The sequence below is a fragment of the Ursus americanus genome, chromosome 2 (genome assembly GCF_024610735.1).
Source record: "Ursus americanus isolate L20-20 chromosome 2, mUrsAme1.1.p, whole genome shotgun sequence".
NCBI classification, from domain to species: domain Eukaryota; kingdom Metazoa; phylum Chordata; class Mammalia; order Carnivora; family Ursidae; genus Ursus; species Ursus americanus.
In genome coordinates, this window is record NC_142128.1 from 42,164,299 (window position 1) to 42,172,814 (window position 8,516).

Sequence of the window (8,516 nt, forward strand, 5' to 3'; positions counted from 1 at the left end):
TGTCAAGGCCACCGGTACTAACGGGGAGATACGCGGACATCTCATCCCCTGCCACGATGTGCTATAAAGACGCACATGTGGTGGGCTCGGCTTGTCAAAATGCATGACGTTCGGCCACCTGGGTGGCTCAGGAGGTTGGCATCTGCCTTCAACTCAGGTCATGATCCCAGGGTCCTGGATCGAGCCCCACATTGGCTCCCTGCTCAGCAAGGACTCTGCTTCTCCCTCTCCCTCTGTTGCTCCCCCTGGCTCATGCTCTCTCCCTCTCTCTCTCTCTCCCTGTCAAATAAATAAGTAAATAAAATCTTAAACAAATAAATACAATCTTTTAAAAACTGCATGGCCATATCCGCATGAGAGGACTTCAGACAAACCCAGATGGAGGGACATCGTCGGAAGGAATGCAGCAGTACTCTTCAGAAGGGCCGAGGCTCGGCGAACTTTGGAAGGACCGAGGAACTGTCACATGCGAACACACGACAGCCCCATACTCCAGATTGGATTCTCAAATAGAAAAAGGCCATTAGTGGACAAAGTGGCAACATTCAAATAACGTCCACAGTTGAACTAACATGATCACACCAGTGTTAGTTTGTTAACGGTACTCTGGTCGCCGGCGTTACACGAAATACTAACAGTGGAGGAAGCTGGGTGAAGAATAACGAGACTGTACTGCTTTTGCAGATCCCCTGTAAGTCCAAGCTATTTCCAAATAAAACATTGGATAAGAGCTCAGGTTAAGAACTTACAGGAACACTGGTCGGGCTGACATTACTATCACTCATGTGTCCTCCTTCTGAGACACAGCTTCCGACTTCTCATAGAGGTAACTGCTGTGATGGCTTTGGTGGTAATCACTTCCTTGCATCATGGATTTCCTTCTAGACAGCCGTCCTTAAAAAGTAAAGGTTAATTTTGGGGTGCCTGCGTGGCTTCGTTGGTTAAGTGACCGACTCCTGATTTTGGCTCAGGTCATGGGGCTCCCTGCTCAACGGAGAGCCTGCTTCTCCCTTTCCTTCTACCCCTGACCTGCTTGCTCGCTCTGTCTCATAAATAAATAAATAAATAAATAAATAAATAAATAAATAAATAAATAAATAAATAAAATCTTTTCAAAAAGTAAAGTTTAATTTTGCCCGTTTCAGGTTTTTATGTGAGGTCATACAGCATACTCTTTTGTTACCCCTCACCCTGTTTGCTTTCTTGTGTTTTTTTAAAATATTTTTTTATTATGTTATGTTAGTCACCATACAGTACATCCTTAGTTTTTGATGTCGTGTTCCATGATTCATTATTTGCGTCTTGTGTTTTTTATTGTATTAATTAAAAACTTTTATATTGGGGCCCCCGGGTGGCACAGCGGTTAAGCGTCTGCCTTCGGCTCAGGGTGTGATCCCGGCGTTGTGGGATCGAGCCCCACATCAGGCTCCTCCGCTATGAGCCTGCTTCTTCCTCTCCCACTCCCCCTGCTTGTGTTCCCTCTCTCGCTGGCTGTCTCTATCTAAAAAAATCTTTTTTTTTTTTAAAGATTTTATTTATTTATTTATTTGACAGAGATAGAGACAGCCAGCGAGAGAGGGAACACAAGCAGGGGGAGTGGGAGAGGAAGAAGCAGGCTCATAGCGGAGGAGCCTGATGTGGGGCTCGATCCCACAACGCCGGGATCACACCCTGAGCCGAAGGCAGACGCTTAACCGCTGTGCCACCCAGCCTACCCCTCTATCTAAAAAAATCTTAAAAAAAAAAAAAAAACTTTTATATTGTGGTAAAACACGTGACTTCACGTTTACCGTCTCAACCACTTTAAGTGCCCGCTTCGGGGCACCAAATGCGTTCACACGGTTGTACCACGACCGTGGCCGGCCGCCCCCAGGACCCCTCACTCTGCAAAACCGAACCTCCGTGCCCATTGGACACTGACTGCCAGCCCTTCCTGCCCCAGCCCTGGCGGCCGCCACGTCCTTTCTGTCTCTGCGGGTCTGACGACTCGAAGTCCTCACGGCATCACGTGTTTGTGTTTATTGTGACCGGCGGAGGGGGGGGCGGGTATTTCACTTAGTGTGACGTCCTCGATGTTCATCCACGTCGTAGCGCCGGGTAGAATCTCCCTCCTTCTCAAGGCTGAGCGACGAGTCTCTACCACGTCTCGCTCCTCCGTCCATCCATCAGTGGCAGCTGGGTGGCTTCCACATTTAAGCCCTTGTGACTGGTACCGCTATGAACGTGGGTGTACAAGTACCTCTCTAAGACCTGCTTTCAGTTCTTTGCGCGTAGACACAGAAGTGGAACCGCTGGATCATGCAGTAAGTCTATTTTTCATATTTTGAGAAGCTGCCACCACCCTGTTTTCCACAGAGGCTCTACCATTTCACATTTTCGCCAATAGTGCAGACTTCCAATCTCATCTTCAACACTTGCTGTTTTCTGTTGGTTTGGGGTTTTTTTTTAGATTATTTCTTTATTTGAGAGAGAGAGAGAGCACAAGCAGGGGGAGGGGCAGAGGGAGAAGCAGACTCCCCGCTGAGCAGGGAGCCCAACATGGGGCTCGATCCCAGGACCCTGAGATCACGACCTGAACCGAAGGCAGACACTTAACCGCCTGAGCCACCCAGGTGCTCCTAGCCTTCTACATTCTTTGGGTATATTTTTCTATTCTTTTTTAACTTCTTGAGATGGTTACTTAACTCATTACTTTTCAACCTTTCCTTTTTCTAATATATGCATTTATGGCTACACATTTTTTTCTACCTACAGCTTTAACTGTGTTCCATCAGTGTTGATAGGGAAGCTTTTGTTACTGCTTAGTTTTAAAATATTTGACAATTGACATTATTATCTCTTTTTTGACCCACGGCTTGCTTAGGAGTATATGTCCTTATTTCCAAAAAATCTTTTTGAGTTCTAGAAAACCGCATTATGATTAGAGATCATACTTTGTATTATTTCTGTCCTTTAAAATTCATTGGCAAATGTTGTATTTCTCAGTATATGTTTAATTTTTGTGAATGTGCCATGTATGCTTGAAAATACATATAGTCTATCCTTTATTGGGTGAAGCGTTGTATGTAGTGTTTCTCATTGAACCTAAGGCGCACCCCGGTGTGTGTTAACAGAGCACCACGACCCACAAACCACGTGGCCTAGACAGGAGGAACCCATCGTCTCACAGTCCAGCAGCTAGAAGTCCAAGACCAAGGTGTGGGCAGGCGTGGCTCCTTATGAGCACCCGGGGACAACCTGGGCGGCGCCTCTCCCCCAGCACCTGGGGGCTCACCAGCAATCTCCGTGCTCTTCATTTGTGCGAGTGCCACCCCGACCTCCACCTTCACTGTCACACGATGTGCTCTGCACGTCCGTGCCCAGATTTGCCCTCTATAAGGAGGGCACCAGCATAAGTGGGTTGGGGCCCCCCACTCCAGGACGACCTCATCGCAATTAATTCCATCTGCAATGACCCTCTATCCAAATAAGGTCACCTTCTGAGGTCCTGGGGGTTAGGATTTGAACATAGACGTGTTTGAGGGACACAATCCAACACATAACACACTGTTACTTTATTTACCACCGAAAAGTTTTAAAATGCTGCCAACCGAACTCTGACTCAATTCCGGGACACCAAGAGTTATTTTTTTTTTTTAAATCCTCCTTTCAGGGATGTTGAAATATGAAAAAATCTGTATTTGTTTAAGAGTTTATTTTTAAGGGACACCTGAGTGGCTCAGTCATTAAGCGTCTGCCTTTGGCTCAGGTCATGATCCCAGGGTCCTGCGATTGAGCCCCGTGTCTGGCTCCCTGCTCAGTGGGAAAGCCTGCTTCTCCCTCTCCCACTCCCCCCGCTGGTGTTCCCTCTCTCTCTGTGTCTCTCTCTGTCCAATAAATAAATAAAATCTTTTAATTAAAAAAAAAAGTTTATTTTTAAGTAATCTCTGCACCCAACGTGGGGCTTAAACTCATGACCCCGAGATCAAGAGTTGTACGATCTACTTACTGAGGCACCTAGGTGCCCTGAAAAAAAAATCTGTATCTTAGAATTAATGCTATATCTTAGTCCCTATTGCTATTGTTTCTCTGCCTACAGCTATCAATTACAGAGAGGTGTGTTCAGATCTATGATTGAGGGTTTTTCCAATTCTCCTCGTAGTGCTCTCAACTTTTTTTTAAGACTTTATTTATTTATTTGAGAGGAAGAGAGAACACAATGGAGAGGAGCAGCAGGCAGGGGGAGAGGGAGAAGCAGACTTCCCGCTGAGCAGGGAGCCTGACACGGGGCTTGATCCCATGACCCTGAGATCATAACCTGAGCCGAAGGCAGATGCTTCACCAACTGAGCCACCCAGGCTCCTCTCAGTTTTTTTCTTTTTATGCATTGAGGCCATGTTATTAGGTGCATAAATACTTAGGATTACTATATTTTCCTGGTGAATGTTACCTCTTATCATTATGAATTAACCCTCTTTACCTCTTAGTACTGCTTTCTGCCTGGAATTCTGTCTGGCCTATTATTAATCTAGCTACCCTAGCTTTCTTCTGGCTTGTGTTTGCTGTTTATCTTTTCCCAGACTTGTACTTTCAATCTTTCTGTTTTCTTCTCTTCTACAAATGTCTTGTGGTCACCCCCAGCCCCATCCACAGGGAATTCAGAATGTTTCACTTAAAAGGGAGTGATTAAAACCAGCCCTTTCCCATGACTCTGGGACACCAGCTTCTCCTGGAGTCTGGACCGCATCCCTCCTTCCCTATTCTCTGCAGGCAGGGCTATGACCCAGGAGGTGGTGAGGGACAAAAGGCTGCTTGTCCCCACAGTGCAGGTGGCCTGGGAGTCACCCACCTTGGGCTCTATGAGGCTGGTTGCAGCCCCTGGAGTGTCCTGGCCTCTGCTCAGCCTCAAGAAGGGCTCAGTGCCCCCACCTCCTTCGGAGGAGGTCCCCAGTGGACCTGGGCCTCCTGGGCTTGGCCTTGGGTCCCCAGGCGATGGGCTGAGGGACCCAACACTGGCGTGTGCACCGGGCTGTCCTATGGGCTGCACCAAAGCCTCCACGTGCAGGATCTCTTGGCCTTGTAGTTAGGTTTTTATTTTATTGATCCAGCCCGACAATCTTCAGCCTTTAATTGAAGCATTTAGGCCATTTACATTTAATACAATTACTTACATATTAGGATTTAAATCTACCATATTATGTGCAATTCCTATTTGTTCTGTATCTTCTGTCTCATCTTAAATAAACTTTTTGTTGTGAACAATTTTAGATTTATAAAAAAAACCGTTACAGTGAAGAGGGTTCCTATATACCCCACACCCAGTTTCCCCATCAATAACACCCTACATGAGTACAGCGCACCTGTTACAGTGAATGAATCGCTACTGATACATCATTATTAACTAAAGTCCATACTTTATTCAGATTTCTTTAGTTTTTGGCTAGTATCTTTTTTCTGTTCCAGGCTCCCATCCCAGATGCTATGTTACATTTGATTGTCACGTCTCCTGACTGTGACGTTTCCTCAGACTTCCCTTGTTTCCGATGACCTTGACAGTTCTGAGGAGTACGCAGATGGGGTACGTGTGGTGTTTTTGTCATGATTAGACAGGAGTAGTGAGTTTTGGGGGAGAAGAGAACAGAGGTAAAACGCTGTTTTTATCATCTTGAGTATATGTTGTCAACATGATTTGCTGTTGACCTTCACTCCGGGGCTGAGGTCGTGTCCCCTCTCTGAAGTCACCCCTGCCCTGCCCCCTTTCCATACTTTGGAAGAGAGAGCTGTGCAGCCCACACTTGGCGGGGGGGGGGGGGGAATTATGCTCTACCTCCTTTACGCAGAACAGTTACATAAGTTGACAAGTTGTTTGGAATTTTTCTGCACTCATTTGTCTTTTTTCACCCATTTTTTTCTTCACTTACTTATTTGTGTCCATAGATTCACAAGCATGTACTTTACCCTTCAGGTTATAATTCTGTGCCCTTTGTTTGTTGGTCACATTGCTCCAGCTTTGGCCGTTGGGAGGCCAGGGGCTCCTGTGTCCCTCTGTCACGTCCCCATCATTGTGGATCGCTCACTCCCTACGGGAGGCTCCCAGCTCACCTTGCACATCTCCTGTCCTGGCATCGGCCGTTCCTCCGAGGAGCCCTGGCTGCCTTCACGGGAGAATGCTGTCAGAGACCAAGGCCTGGGTACCAGGTGTGCCTGATGTCACCAAGTGTTGTGTCTCCTCAGCCCCCTCTCCCGCGAGCAAGGACACAGACGTGTGCTAACTCACACATCTCCGAGTATTTCTATCTATATCTGTATTAAGCTCCACTTCTAATCCATCATGACCTGGGTCATTGTAGCCTCATCCCCTCACTGGTCCATAGACTCCTGCTGCCACAGTGAGAACCGGCGCTTGCCCTGGGGACCCACAATTACTTAGTTGTTCAATTCTAGCACCGTGTATAGTGGTATCAGGATTGTTAACAATACATCCATGGGACACGTACCAACCAGAGCACAGAGCGAGGTTTCCTTTGCCTTTACTGACTGCGCTCATTTCCGAGTTACCTGGCTCCGCATCTACCCTGCCCTTCCCGTTGAACGGATTTCATACATTTATAAGATAGTTAGATCCTCTGGTTACATTCTTCATCCCGTCCTGGGGTCCCCTGACCTCCTGGATGACATGTTTCCAGTTTGCATGGCCTAGGGTTTCTGTCACTGGAAAGTTCTATGGGTTTTGGCAAATGCACGGTGTCATGTGTCCACCTGGGCAGGATCATGCACGATAGCTTCCCCATCCTGAAAAACCTCCTGGACCTCTTGACATGGTACTTCTTTCCTTGTCTTGCTTTTGAGTCCTCACTTTGTTTTCTCCCTCTAGTCGTTTGGCAGGTACACCTTGTGCTTCTGTTTGCTGGTGAGGAAACATCCATCCTGGGGGCGCCTCGGCGGCTTGATTGCTGAAGCATCTGCCTTTGACTCAGATCATGCTCTCGGAGTCCTGGGATCCAGCCCTGCATCGGGCTCCCTGCTCAGCGGGGAGTTTGCTTCCCACCTCCCCATGCTCTATCTCTCGCTCTCTCTCAAGTAATAAGTAAAATCTTTTTTTTTTTAAGATTTTATTCATTTATTTGACAGAGAGACAGCCAGCGAGAGAGGGAACACAAGCAGGGGGAGTGGGAGAGGGAGAAGCAGGCTCCCAGCGGAGCATGGAGCCCGATGTGGGGCTCGATCCCAGGACCCTGGGATCACACCCTGAGCCGAAGGCAGATGCTTAATGACTGAGCCACCCAGGCACCCCAATAAGTAAAATCTTAGAAAAAAAAAAGAAAAAGAAAAGAAAAGAAAACATCCATCCTTGGGTTCCCAGTGGTTACCGTGAATTGGCACTTGGCAGTGGAGGCCATGGTGCACACCCCCAGCCCCTGCCGTCTGGCTCCTGAGCTCCCCTGTCACGAATCCTCACGGAGGAGATATTATTGTTTTTGTTTTATGGACTAATGTTCCTTTAGATTTACACACGTGTTTTCCAGTTTTGTGGCTCGTCAGTCTGTCCTCTTTTTCTTTTTATCATGATGGAAGATCACCCCGCACGTGAGTTGGCTGGCGGTGGTCTCAGTTTGGGTTTGTCAGAAAACGTCTTTGTCTTACCTTCACTTTGGAAAGGTTCTTGCACTGGGCGTTGGAGTGCAGACGGGCAGGCAACTTGCTGAAGCTCAGAGATGCGGAGCTCCACCCCTGCTCCTGGCGTTACAACATCTCTTTGCGTTTGCCTTTTCGCAGGGTGCAAGTTATTGCAAAGCGTTGGGCTTCCTGAATCAGTTCTAGATCATTGTGACATTATTCCTGCAAGTCGTCCTTCGGCTTCTCCCATCCCAGGGCTCCAGTCGAGTACCAGCCGGCCCGGCTTCCTTGCGTCCTGTGCCTCCTCCGTCCTGGCAAATGGAGTTTCCACGTTCATCCTTGCAGCCTGTCTCCACCGGTGCTCGGCTCGGCCGCGTGGGATCCGCGAGTAAGGACAGCGCTCCGCTCGGCCGCGTGGGATCTGCCAGTAAATCCATCCACTGCCACCCTACTCTCCTTGATTCCACTTCCCTGCTCGGCTCTCCACCGGGTCCTTCCACCATTGTGCCACGTCCTGTTTGGTAGTTTCCGGTCTCTGCTGAAACTTCCAAGTTTGGCCTTTATGTTGAAATGCTAAGCGGCCGTTTCCGTCTCTGTCCGTCATTCCAGCCGACAGGATGGCCGTGGGTCCATCCGTTGTCCCTCGCTCCTGCTTGGTCTCGCCGGTGCTTCATTCACCTTCACTGTGGCTGACGTGTCTGGAGATCCTGCCGCTCCCCCCCGAACGCGCGGACATGCTCACCATCTGGGATCATCCGCTTGCAGGTCTGAGGCTCGAGAACTTCCGGGCCACCCAGAACGGGGGCGCCGCTGCAGAATCCATGACTGCTCTGTTCCCACCTCTCCCTCGGGGCCCTGGACCACGTGCTGGATCTGTACAGGTGCCCGGACGCCCCTTCTGTCCCCTAGCTCCCATCCTT